This window comes from Eupeodes corollae, chromosome 1 (genome assembly GCF_945859685.1).
Source record: "Eupeodes corollae chromosome 1, idEupCoro1.1, whole genome shotgun sequence".
Taxonomy (NCBI): Eukaryota; Metazoa; Arthropoda; class Insecta; order Diptera; family Syrphidae; genus Eupeodes; species Eupeodes corollae.
In genome coordinates, this window is record NC_079147.1 from 292,723,321 (window position 1) to 292,737,853 (window position 14,533).

The following is a 14,533-nucleotide window of genomic DNA, read 5'->3' on the forward strand; positions in this document are numbered from 1 at the left end:
CATACATAAATCTGCTGGTCCGGATGGTATCCCTGCTATTTTTCTGAAGAGGTGTTCTTCAACGCAGGCAAAACCACTGCGTTCCAAGCGGATGAAAAACGCCATTTGTCCAGCCTGTTCCCAAAAAAGGCGAATCTTCCTCACCGTCTAATTACCGACCGATTAGACTTACGTCCCTTCTTTCCAAGGTCATGAAAACGCTGATTAATTATCAGCTCTTAATGACCGACAATACGGTTTTCGTAGCAATAGGTCCACTGGTGATTTCATGGTTCATCTCACCGAACAGTGGAACAAATCTTTAAATCGTTTTAGAGAAAGTAAACTTATTGCACTTGATGTTTCAAAAGAATTTGATAGCGATTGGCATCAGGCTCTCTTATCGAAAATGCGTGCTTTCGGTTTGCATGAATCCCTCCTTCAATGCATTTGTAATTACCTTTCGAATCGTTCTATACAAGTTGTATTGGATGGATTCAAGTCTGAAAATCACAAAATATATATTGGTGTGCCCCAGGGCTCTGTTTTATCTCCAACACTCTTTCTCATTTTTATTAATGATCTAATGTATGCAACTTCTAATACAATACATTGTTTCGCTGACGATAGTACCTTAGGTTTTCATATTCACACCGTTCTTCTTCGGATAGGAAAATCTTGACATCCTCGGAACCACGTTTTGTGGAGCGATCACATACGCGATGTTGCCAAAAATGCCACAAGATGTCTAAGTTTTTTGAAACGTTGCAAGAAATTTTTCTCTCCGTCTGATCTGACTACAATCTACAAAACCTATATTCGTCCGAAACTTGAATATAACTCCCATCTCTGGGCTGGTGCTCCAGTAACTTATTTAAGCTTCTTGGACAGTATTCAAAAAAGAACTTTTAAATTGATTGGTGACATTAACATCATCAACTCGATTACGTCATTCGAACATCGTCGAAATGTTTCTTGTCTCACCCTCTTTTACCGTTATTTTAATGGTTTATGCTTTAGAGAAATAGCCAGTTGTATTCCTTCCCTTAAGCAGTTCAACCGTAACGCTCGCGGCTAACTTCGGTCGTACTGTCAAGTACAGAGACGTCTGTCAAAGTAGCTGTCATTTATTTAGTTTGTCTTGCAAAATAAAATAATAAAGTTATAGTGTTTAACAATGAAAAAATGTAATTATCTCTTCGAGACGAATTTTTGAAAAATAATGGATTAATTTGAATTATGCGGACAGTATCCTGTTCACCCCTTCGTTGCATACGTTAAGCGATTCATTATGAATTGTTAAACCTTAGAAAATTGAGTGTCGCAACAGTCCGTTTGAGAACTAGGGCCTAGTGACTGTCAGCTCTCAACCATTCCTGTGTGCGAGTACTGTTCTCAGGGATAGAAGGGACCTACAGTTTTAAGCCGAATCCGAACGGCAAATTTGAGACAGCACTTTTCATGACAATAATTACTCTTGAAGAATGTGTCAATTCCTCGCAAGAGGCAGTACCCGTGGAAAAAACTTTAGGTGGCATAGGCAGTGTTCGAACCCAAGACCTCTCGCATGACAGTCCAAACGCACTAAGCATCATGCCACGGGTACTACGAATTTGTCAAACCTTACTGAAAAGACATGGCGTCAAAGTTTGACATTCTCAACTGTCAAACTATATACACAAGTTATCGAAATTTCTCATGCCGCAAAAAAAAAACACCCTATAGTTTAAGTTTAAATTGAATTCTTTTTTTACCAAAGAAAGCCCTTTCAAAGAGAATAGTTAGAGGATGAAAATTTTTGACATTCAATGATATTTCTTCTTCATAAAAAACATGACACCTGAGCTCAGTCGTTTTAATTAAATACTAGTCCTTCACTTCGTGATTGAATGCTTCGGTGCACATTTGATGGAGTGAGTTGCGAAATAAGGGGAACAATTTTACTCACCTGACCGTATCTTATAAGAAGAATTCACGAAGGTTTCGCCAACAACTTCAGCATTATTACCAATTGCACATACCACTAATATTGAATTTAACACATCATTTCTGACATGATAATAATTCCACTAAAGGGTAAGACATTTTACTGCACATTTTAGGGCGCCATTACTTAAGGCACCATGCATATCATGTATCCAACTGCACTGCATAAAGTTAACGAACTCTTATGAAGCAGCGGAGCGGTGGATGGCGGCCGGCGCGGTGACGGCAATGCACTCTCGCTTCAAACAGTTACTTCCTTTCGACTTTAACCTATCTTGCCGACGTTGTTTTAACATCAGCATCAGCCAGCAGCGGCCCCAACAGCAGCAAAAATGTATCTCCATCTCGAGTTTTTCCGTTTGCCCCATTTGGGGCGAGATCGCACCTACCTACTCGTAGTCGAACTGTAGAGTTAGTTTAGTTATCCACACTGCTGGTTGAGTGCTGGTTGAAAACAGTCTGACTTAAGCTCGCACATTGATCACACCGCGCTTAAATTTTGGCGTAAAATTTTCTGTTGATCATTCGTTCAGTGAATTTTGTTATTTTGTTTTTGTGTTTTATTCGTAAATGGGACCCCTTTAGTTAAATCTATTTTATAGTTTAGATACGGGTTCAAATAATTCGTGTTTGGTTTTGTTTTGTTGTTGCTTTTGCTTTTCAATTAAATTTTTTCATTCACATCCACCCCCTCAATTAAATGTGCATTGAATCAGTGCAACAATTGTTCTTTGAATGTAATAAAAATAAATAAAACGGATTTAAAAATACAAATATTTTTATTTAGCGGTAATTCAAACAAAAGAAGTGTGATAGTTAATCAGATTAAACAAAGTTAAAAAAAAAGAAAGTGTAACAGAGTCTTAAAGACCAAGCGGATTCTTACACAAAGGTAGGTTACAATAAGTTTTTCTTATAAAGAGTTTACTGTAAGTTGACAGAATTTTATGCATGAAAGATTCTCAACGTTAATGAATCACAGATTATTGTTTTATTGTCCCATTGTTACAATTAATTTTATACTTTTTGTTATTTAAAGTGTTGTTTTGTTTAAGATATGGGAAATTTAATAAAATGTGATTGCCAGAAAAAAGAAAATGAACGAATAGAAAATGCATTGTGGTTTTGGTTTTGATAAAACTTTACAGTTAAAGTTTTATTTCATATTACAATGCTGGGACACAGGAAAGTGATTGTTAGTTTGAGTTTCATTGCATTTGATGGGGTTATCTATTCATATGCAACTTTTATGAAATTTTATGAAAGTGCATCGAATTGCGATCTTTTGACGTTTGGGCATTTTCACAGTTCCTTACTTTTAATCTATGGCGTAATTAGTTATATTTCATTTTTTTTTGTATTCCGTTTATTTTATTAACTTCCCATAGGAAGTTATTGTAATGGGTCCGATTTGTCAAATTAAAAATTTTGACATTTCTCGACGTTTTAAGGTCCCTAGAGTCGAAATAAAAGATTTTTAGAAAGATGTCTGTACTTCCGTACGTCCGTATGTTCGCGACGATTTTTCGTCGTCCATAGCTCAAGAACCAGAAGAGATATCGATTTCAAATAAATTTTGTTATACAGATAATAAGGCAGAAAGATGCATAAAGGGCTTTCAAGAAAATTGCGTGCTAAAACGCTAGAGACTTGAATTAAATTTTATATAATATATTGTAACGTGATATCAAAGAAGTATATTTTTTGAAAAAAAAATTCATTTAACGATTTATTTTATAAATCAAAAAAAAATGAAAAAAAAAAAAATTTGTCAACTCCAAAATTTTGAGACTAAAATTTGATTTCATCTCCAAAATAATTTCGTGCAACGACGAATAATGTTTTTGACATCTGATAACACTTTGAGAAAAATCGAATTGACAGTTTTTTTTTATAAAAAATAAAAATCTAAAAAAACCATTACTCAAAGTTGGTAAAAATTGAATATCGATTCAAATATCTTTTCAAAAACTTGAAATTTAGGCTTCACACTTATTTTATCTTATAAGAAATATTGCTTTCAACATTCTGAAAAATGTTGAACAAAATCGAATTGACAGTTTTCTTACAAAAATTTAAAACCTAAAAAAAAATCATAAAAGTTGGTAAAAATTGATTTTCGACTCAAATATCTTTTCAAAACTTTGAGATATTAGCTTTAATTTACTTTTATCTTTCAAAAAATATTGTGGTCAATATTCAGTAAAATTTTGAAAAAAATCTAATTGACAGTTTGTTTACAAAAAATTTAAAACCGAAGAAAAATTAGCAAAAGTTGGTAAATATGATTTTCGACTCAAATATCTTTTAAAAAATTGGAGATAATAGCTTCTGACTAATTTTTACTTATAAGAATTATTGTTTTCAATATTCGATACAATTTTGAGAAAAATCGAATTGATAGTTTTTTACAAAAACTAAAACTCTAAAAAAAACAATTTTAAAACTTGGTAAAAATTTACTTTCGACTCAAATAGCTTTTCAGAAATTTAAAATATTGGCTTCAAACTTATTTTACTTCACAGAAAATATTGTTTTCGATATTCAGTAATTTTTATATAAAAATCCAACAGTCTACCAAAATCTACAAAAATAGTACGCAAATTTGGTAAAAATTGATACGAGTACATATGACAAACTTTTAAGCAAGACAAATCGACAGACGGGATGGAAGCTATCAGTGTGGGTCGCATCCCAGCCACTTTTTTTGTTTTTTTTTAATTTTCTCAGCCACTTATGAACTGATTTCAATAATTTTTTTAACTGAATAAGCTCTTATGTTGCTCTAATAATATTTGGTTATCAAAAATGCAATTTTTTATTGTTTGGATTTAAAAAAAAATGTTGAATTTTTATTTTCAAAAATTCTATTCCTCAAAAACGGGTCAACATTTTTTTCTTCTTTTAAAATTTAACGAAAAAAATAAACTGAACGTAATAACTCCATGTTTTCGCTAAAAACCTGTAGGAAAGAAGGAATGTGATTGGATTGTTGTAATTACCTTTTACCTACTAATAACATTCCTTCATTATCATCATACACATGGCTGAGCACGCCAATTAAATATTCTTTATCCGTTTTAGACACCTACCTAACTACACAACCAATTGGCGATCGCTTTACAATTTAAACACACATGTTCTTCCTCTTTCTCATCTTCAGATAATTTATTTTCCATCCTGGTTCATCCAATATGAAATTAAAACAAAGCAAAAACAATTGTTTGCGTTAAGTATGCTTACAAGTAAAATTATATTAATATCTTTGAAAACAAACTTATTTTATAGGTACTTTTTTAAACAGACTCTTTGTATAGGTACAGGAGCAAGTTCGTGCGACCCAGTCGTGCATTTTTAAACTGCTATGCAAGGGTATGGGATGGTTATGATTTCTCGAATAGTTTCGAAACAACAGCCGATGTGCCGCAAGGTTGTATTTTGAGCCCTTTACTGTTTTTTCTCTTCATTGATGGTATTTTCGATCATTTTCCTGGTGGAGTCTCTTTTGGTAACAACATTGTCAAAGTTTTATTATATGCCGACGATTTGGTTATGTTTGCCGACAATCCAGCTTCGCTACAGATGCAAATTAACCGACTTTGCTTTTTTGTGAGACTTGGGGTCTGCAAATAAATGTACAAAAAACAAATATTATGATTTTTGAAGGTAGGCAAACAAGAAGACGCTCTGATGAAAAGTGGTCGCTCAATAACACCGTTATCGAAATAGTCCAGGAATTTAAATGCTTGGGTGTGTTTCTAACCCACAATTTAGAGATCGCTAACAATGCTCAAATAAAAAATAAAAGAGCAAAGTTGGTACTAAATTTGATGTGGCCTAAGTTCTTCTCCAACTCCAACATTGATCTGGTATCTAAATATAAAGTCGTTAATGCAACAATACCCGTGGCATGATGGTTAGTGCGTTGGACTGTCATGCAAGGGGTCTTGGGTTCAATCCCTGCCTGTGCCACCTTAACTTTAAAAAAAAAATAATTTTCGCGGGTACTACCTCTTGCGAGGAATTGACAAATCCTTGAAGAGTAATTCTTGTCATGAAAAAGTGCTTTCTCAAACTAGCCGTTCGGATTCGGCCCAAAATTGTAGGTCCCCTCCATTCCTGACAACAGTACTCGCACACAGGAATGGTTGCGAGTTGTAAGTCACTAGGCCCTGGTTCACAACGGACTGTTGCGCCACCCCATTTGATTTTGAATGCAACAATAAATTCATGTTTGTGCTATGGTGCACAAGTTTTCGGTTTTTTGAACCTAGATGCTTTCGAGAGCCTGCAAAGGCACTTCTTTAAGCGCTTGTTTCGTTTGCCTTACTCATCTCCAAATTACGCCATTTACGTAGAGTCAGGCATCACCTATTTATATACAAAATTTAAAGGCTAATACGGATTTTATTGTTCAGGTGATGAAAAGAAGTGAACTGTGCATTCACAAAATAATTTTGTGAAAAAATTGCTGCAATCGAATGCATCTCCGTTTAAAGACTGGAACCAACTCGCAATAGCAACAGAATCTTCCCTCAACCTTTCGGAAACCAATGTTGACCAAAAATTGTATGTAGAAAATCTTTTTAGTGCAACTTCCTCACATCTAGAAACGTTTATATGCAGAAACTTAAATCATCAATTGAGTTCAGACATGAGGTACTTGAGACTCAGTTGCTCAGATAAGTATTATTTTTAAAGCCAGAGTCGAAATCTTACACTTAAACTTTATACCACACCGAAGTGATTTGCCGCAGCTATGTGGTCTGTGCAACAGAAGAGAAATCGAAGATATGGATACCTTTTAGCTATTTGCCCAATTTTACAAGAAATTCGTAGATTACACTTTCGGAAAAGAATTTTAACAATTCAAGAATTTTACGAAATCCTAAATGGAGCACTAGGTTGGCTAAACTTATTCAAATTTTGTCGACAAGCTCTTAACCACCGGAACAGTTTTACTTATTAAATTAATTTTTAGCATATCTCATTTTATGTTGCAAATCATACAAAATTGTCTTTTTTGTGTTTCAAATCACGTAAAAATTGTCAAAACTTTACTTTGAGTAAATCGGAACCATTACAATGACTTCCTAGGGGAAGTTAAATATTAATAACAATATTTTATTGAGTTTTTTTTTATCAGTTTATTGTTCTTTTTGTATGGTTTTATTTGTTCGTAAGAAAAGTTGTAATTTAAATAAAAAAAAAAAAACTTTAAGTTAGCAAACAACGTTTTTCAAATAATAAATTTAGTTTTATTTCAATATCTGCTTTTGTTCCGAAGATTTTTAGAGAACCAATTTTCCAATTTTAGTAGCATTTTTGAATGTTTTTATTTCTTCTGTATAAAATTAAATTAATTTGAAGCCAATATCTTAAATTTTTGAAAAGATATTTGAGTCGAAAATCAATTTTGACCAAGTTTTATAAATGTTTTTCATACATTTTCTTGGTTTTTGACTGATCCAAAATATATTACTTGATTGTACCCATGAAAAATACCATAAATATCATTAATCTCTAAGATTTTAGTATTTTTCTTTAATTTTATTCGAACATTTCAATTAAGTATTTTGTTACTTTAAGGTAAATATTTTAAATATGTTTTTGTTATAATGGGACCTTTTATGATCTGTTGACGTTTCGGTAATTTTAAAATTTTATTTACAGTTATGTTTTATTTTTATGTATTGCTTTTATTTCAGTAGATCATATTTTTTATTTTTATTGTATTTTACTACATTTTTTATTTTATTCCTTTTTTTTAATTTTTTGTTTTGATGGCGTTTTTTTAATTTTTTTTTTACTTTAATTATTTGTGTTCCATTTTATTTTCGTTTAAGTCAATTTGATTTAATGTTTTTTTTTTTAATCTTTTATGGAATTGTTTTTATTATTTTGCATTTAAAATTGTTTTATTGAATTCCTATAGGAAGTTTTTTAATCGTTGCGATTTGTCAAACTAAGCATTTTGACAGTTCTTGATATTTCAAGGTTCCATTAGTCTAAATACATGATTTTTAGGGTGCGTGTGTATGTGGTATACATTTCTACACCTGTACGTTCCAAATATTTTTTTTTGTCCTTACCCAAATCTAAGGAACCATTAGGTTTCAAATAATTATATGTTCATAGATAATAACATCAACTTGTTCAACTTTAAAAAAAAAAAATAAAGGGTGTTTATTTCACTACCGATTTTAAATACAAATGAAACATTTGGCTGATCCAAAAAATCTCAAGAAACAATAACGCTGTTGACTTTAATTTAGTTTTATACATTGTGCTTCATTCAAATAAGAAGATATAAAAAAAAACAACTGTTATCTCCAAGATATTTGACACATACAACAAATTATAAAAGCTCCAATATAATTCTAAGCAACAAAGAAAACAAATTTTCATAGGTGGAAACATTTTTAGAAAAATCCAAAGGACAGTTTTTCTTTTAAAAATAAAAACTTACAACAAATAGTTTTAAAAAAAGATTTTCGGCTTAAATATTTGACAAAAAAAAATATTTGTTAACAACTTATTTCAACAGATGTCTAATTTCACCCCTATACTTCTGAAACCCCAAAATGAATAAGCCGTTACTTATTATTTTTTTTATATTAAGTCGGGAACTAGGGCCTCACCCAATAAACTTCTCCATCAAGCTCGGTCCCTAGCTAGATGTCTCCAGTTTCGTGCTCCAAGTTGGGTGAGGTCACCTTCCACTTGTGCGCGCCACCTGATCCGCGGTCTTCCTCTACTGCACTGTCCTGTGGGTGTGGATTTGAAGATTTTCCATGCGCTCTACGTGACCCAGAAATCTTAGTCGTTGGACTTTTACCCTTCTGGCTAAGTCTACGTCGCTGTACAGCCCGTACAGCTCGTCGTTCCATCTTCTCCTCCACTCCCCTTCGATGCATACGGGGCCGTAGATCACACGAAGAACTTTTCTCTCGAACCGACCCAAGGCGCTTTCATCCGCTTTTGGCATAGTCCATGCTTCTGCACCTTATAGCAGGACGGTGATGATAAGGGTCTTATATAGCAACACTTTGGTCGAGAGAGGACTTTACCACTCAATTGCTTTCTTCGTCCAAAGAAATAGCGGTTAGCAAGAGTTATTCTGCGTTTGATCTCAGCGCTGGTGTTGTTTTCTGTGTTTACGGCGGAGCCTTAGTAGACGAAGTTCTTGACTACCTCAAAGTTACGCCTGTCGATTGTGACGTTTTGACCAGACGTCGGTGTTGTATGTCCTTTCTTGACGACAACATGTATGTACTTTGTTTTGCCCTCATTAACTGTTAAACCCATTTTTGCCGCCTCTGCCTCAATACTCACAAAAGCCCCATTGACATCACGCTGAGTTTTTCCGATTATGTCAATGTCATCATCATATGCCAGTAATTGGACAGACTTTTGAAAGATAGTGCCTCTAGTGTTGACGTGTGAGCTCTGCACTATTCTTTCAAGCACGATGTTAAAAAAATCACATGACAGCGCATCACCTTGTCTAAAACCTTTTTTAACAGAGATGCCAAAACTAGACATGGCTCTTTACAGCTCGTCCCTGTATATGGTGGGTGTCGATTTGGTGTTCTTGGGTATTTTCCAGAATCTGTCGTAATGTGAATATTTGATCAACCGTGGACTTTCATGGTCTAAAACCACACTGATAAGGACTTATCAGGTTGTCGACGATGGGCTTTCGACGTTTACATATTACGGCAGAGAAGATTTTATAGGCGATGTTAAGTAGACTGATTCCTCTATAGTTGGTGCAGTTTAGAGGGTCTCCTTTTTTCGGGATCGGGCAAAAAATACTGAGGTTCCATCAATCGGACATGCTTTCTTCCGACCATATCTTCCAGGTAAGTTGGTGCATGCTCCAAACCAACTTATCTCCAGCTGCTTTAAAGAGCATCCAAGCCATCCGCTCCAGCTGCCTTATTAGACTTCATTTTAGATATGGCAATCTTTACTTCGTCTAAGTCGGGAGGACGAGATTTTTGGCTTTTGTAGTCTATGTTGAAAGGATCTAACTACCTGACAGCTGAATTCAGTTCGTCGTCGCCGTTATACAGTCTGCAGATGTGGTCCTTCCATATCCTCAGCATTGACTGCGGTACCACTAGGATGTTTTCACTTTCACCTTTGCAGCCTTCGATTTCGAACTTTATTTTGAACCTCTCAACATCTTCGACCGCACGATTTTCATACTGTCCCTTCTTCCTTCGGAGAAGTGGGTGTTTTACCCGCCTCTTCTACTTATATAGCTTGCAAGCAGCTCTCGTCCTTTTATACAGCGCGGCTTTGCGTGCCTGTTGTTGGCTGAATTTGCCTGGTGACATTCCTCATCAAACCAGGGGTTCCTTGTTGGTGGCTGCTTCAAACCCAGCACATCAGAGGCGGCTTCTATGATTGCATCTTGGCAATGTTGCCACTGGTTTTCGATACATTGTGTTGGCGGCAGAGAACTTCGAGAGAGGTTACTTGTAACTCGGTCGGAAAAGGATTTGGCCATCTCTGGTGATTGTAGCCGTTCAACGTTGTACCTTCTCCCAACACCTCCCTGTTTTGCCTTGGGTCTGGAAATCCGAAGTGCTACCTTGGCTTAAACTAGCTGGTGGTCCGAGTAGATGTTAGCTCCTGAGAAAGTTCGTACATCCATGATGCTGGAAGCGTGTCTGGCGTCGATCGCAATATGGTCAATCTTGTTGACGGTTGATTAATCTGGAGAACTCCAAGTTCCATTGTGGATGTTGAGGTGTGGAAAACGCGTACTGGCTACCATAACGTTTCGCACCGCAGCAAAATCTATGATCCTATATCCGTTGTGGGAAGTGTTGTCGTTCAGACTGTTTTTCCCGATTATTCCACCAAAGATGTCTTCCCTTCCTAACTTGGCAATAAAATCGCCCAGGACAATTTCAATATCGTAGCTAGTACACTGCTCATATTTTTTGTCTAAGAGCTCGAAGAACAAATCTTTGGCGTTGTCATCCTTCTCTTCTGTGAGGGCGTGCGCGCATATCAGGCTAATGTTGCCGAACTAAGCCTTGATGCGCATGGTCATGAGACGCCCGTTAATGCACCTATAGCTCAAGACTTCTTGCTTAAGTCTGGCTCCAATGACAAAGCCGCATCCAAATAAGCGCTGTTGGGTTTTGTTTTTTGCTTTGTCTGACATTTCAAAATTAATGGAACTACGATTCCAAACAGTGCAATATTTATTTAGAAATACATGGTTCTGTTCAAAATACGTAATACGCGAAATTTGTTTAGCTATAAAGCTAATGATAATTCCCAAAAAAATACAGAACAAGGCAACACGCGCCGTGTAATTGTAAATTTGGAAAAAGTCACGAAAATTGGAAAATCAGGATAGACTACGTGCGAGTTAGCAGAGGCAGTAAATTCGTTTTTTGGAATTCCATATACAGTACAGTGGGAAATTGAGAACAAAACGATACGCAAGTAAAAGAAAATCTGTCAGAATAATATAAACGTACACACAAATAGAAGAAAGTTTTGTGAAAATCAAATTTTTAAATTAACTTAGCAAAAAAAACTAACTAATAAAATGGACAATTTTTAACAAGAAATTGTACGAAACCATCTGGAAATAGATATTCTCTAAAAAAAAGTTAATTTAACAATTGCTTCAAGGAGGGGGTTTGTTCGTAGACTAGGTACTACATTAACATGTGGTGTTGAAGAGCTTGAAGCGAGATTTAATTCTTTATATACCTGAGTCGAATTAAAATGAGTTTGATTCGGTTTGAATCCCGGATCGGGGATCGGAGTCGAGTCAAAATTTGAGAAGAAAACCCTGTGTGGGGGAGTTGGTTTTATAGATAATGCAATATGGGCTGTTTATTTGTGTATTCGTGTACAAAAAATATAGTTTTGTTTTAATCAAATTACAAAAAAAAAATGTACACGGAGTAGGTATTCTTAGTATATAATGCTGAACTAATCATTCATTGTTTAACAAGAATCAAACTATCGCACTCGCACTTCACACGTCGAAAAAATCGAAACACCATTTGTATTTTAGAAAGTTCGGTCAAACTTAATCATTTTTAAATCTTGTGCGGTGGAAACACCAAAAAAATGTATTTAATATAAACTGAGATAAACCCTTGGTGGAAACATAGCAAAACATAAATATCTTTTATATTGATTAATCTTACAAAATAACTCCAGTTAGTCAATTTTCACAAAACTAAGTAATATCAACAGTAATAGATTGATTTGTATCCCCAAATTGAACACAGCCATCGAGATACAAACGCAAAATCAATCAAACCAACATTTGAGAACGAGATCACATAAGATCCATTCGAGGCTCGTATAAATGTCAAAAACCCATCCGTAGTAAGATTCATTTTGACCTTCGTTCAAAAACGAAACAGTCCGAACAAACAGAATTTGAAGTGCTGACATGGTCTTAAATTGGAAGATTTGAATAGCTTTTTAATTTCAATCCAAATAAATGTTGTAAATGTATCTTAAATAAAATAAGATTGACCAAAAACATATTTAATGATTTATTAGTGTTTTTTTTATTTAAATTATTTACGAACACAATTTGAGCTGCAACTTGTTTAGTATAATTGGAAATGGACAAAAGTATAACTCAATGTTTGTAAAACACCAAAACAGAACATTTTTTCAGCTGTAGTTTGCTTGGAGCAAACTTATAGCATTTCTGGAAAAGTTAGAAGTTCCATTGCCAACTTTATCTAGTTCAGTAGTAGATAGTATTTTCATCATTTCGGTAATTGCACGGCCAAATTTTAGTTTTGTTTGTTGCAGAAATATTCTTTTCGAGGGACTATGTTAGAGTTAGAATTTTGTTTGTAGTTAGATTTTGGAATACAAATTTGATGGAACCATGTTTTAAAAATAAGTTGCTTTGTGTAAAGCATCATTAAGGAATAGAAATAGGCAATATGGTTACACACAATACCAAGTAAATGAGTGCAATAAATAGATTTAAGTAACTTTTTTTAGCAGCATTTTTACTTATCATACCCTTCAAACAATAATAAGTAGACTTGAGCTTTGGTAACTAAACATTTTTAAAGAATGAATGAAAATTGTATTTTGCGTTTAACTGTGCGAATTCACTAAAAGAAAGTTCTGTACGTCAACAATAAACATTCATGTCGATTACATGTTCTATTGAATGATTTGTGCATGAATTCAGAACGATTTTTTGACGTTTTCATTTTGTGATTAACGTCAAAATTTGCATTTTATTTGCTCTGCATTTATTCAAGAAGTTCGCTATAATCGTTCTGATTATTTCTTTTAAATATTGGTGTCCCTTTGATGCAAAGTTTTTTGTATAGCAAACACATGTATGCTTCCATCAATCAAGAATGTATTGAGGATGAGGAATTTTCCGACTTTAACTCTTTTTTTAAATTTAATATTTATTAATCAAAATGGAATTGAAAAATAGTTGCAAGCTTCAACCATTAAAAACAAACTATTAATATACTTGCAAACAAAAATTTGAATACAATAAATTGCGCTCGTACCCTTAACTTGATGGTTCTTCGAACGCATCCTTGATACAATAATCCGAAGTTAATTATGAAATTTAAAGAATTTCGTAATGATTGCTGTAAATGAGTGAATAAATTATATTTAACTGAAGTTGAACATGCTTTTTTCAGGACAAAAGTGTACATTTGTTCGCTATCAATAAAATTACTGCAAAACTAAAGCTAAAAACTGACTTTTTCATCGAAAAAAGTAAGAATACAAATCTGAAAAAAAAACTTATTAACCCCCATTTTGTTTTTGCTTTACAAAGTGCCGCCAGCCCACGGCATCGTTTGTTTTTGTTTGTTTTCACATCTATTTATGGACTAATTGTCAATATTACAAATACAACAATGTAAACAAACGGGTTTTGGAGAGTGAAACGTACGAAAGATTCCGATCTTAGTAAATGGAGTATTTTTGCTATGGATATTGTTTTTGTTATTCGTGTAAAATCTTACAATACCCGTGTTTTGTTGGGAAATCTATCCATAGTAAAGTAGGATTTTACACGAAAAAAATATCCATAGTGAAAAGTTAGAGTAGAATCTCACTATGGATAGGTTTTTGACATTTATACGAGCCTCGAATGGATCTTATGTGATTTCGTTCTGAAATGTTGGTACGATTGATATTGCATTTCTATCTCGATGGCTGTGTTCGTTGAGTTTTTCTCCATTTGGAATCATGTGTGTTTTCCATTGCGGAAAAAACGAATCTATTACTGTTGATATTATTTAGTTTTGTTAGTGAAAATGGACTAACTGGGCTTCTTTTGCAAAAAAAAACAATAAAAAAGATATTTATGTTTTGCTATGTTTCCAAAAAAGGTTTATCTCAGTTTAGAATAGATAAATCTCAACCTGACTCAGGTATATAAAGAATTTAGGCCAGTAAGAAATCAAATTTGAATCATAATGCCAGAAGATAACCTTTTGAATAAACTTAATTTCATTGCAATTAAAATAAATCACATTTTATTTCAAAGCTATAGAGTAGCTCCAAAAATCACCCT

The 14,533-nt window shown here is 34.0% G+C and overlaps 1 protein-coding gene across 2 annotated transcripts in view; it reads left to right on the plus strand.

The window, feature by feature from the left end:
• The first annotated feature begins 2,394 nt into the window (after positions 1–2,394).
• The window catches only part of LOC129940331 (ATP-binding cassette subfamily G member 4), a 100,859-nt gene continuing 88,720 nt past the window's right edge, over positions 2,395–14,533 (plus strand). For both annotated transcript variants that reach the window (XM_056048635.1, XM_056048637.1), the window contains exon 1: positions 2,395–2,857. The gene's annotated coding sequence lies outside the window, so the exon portion shown is untranslated. The remainder of the gene's footprint in view (positions 2,858–14,533) is intronic.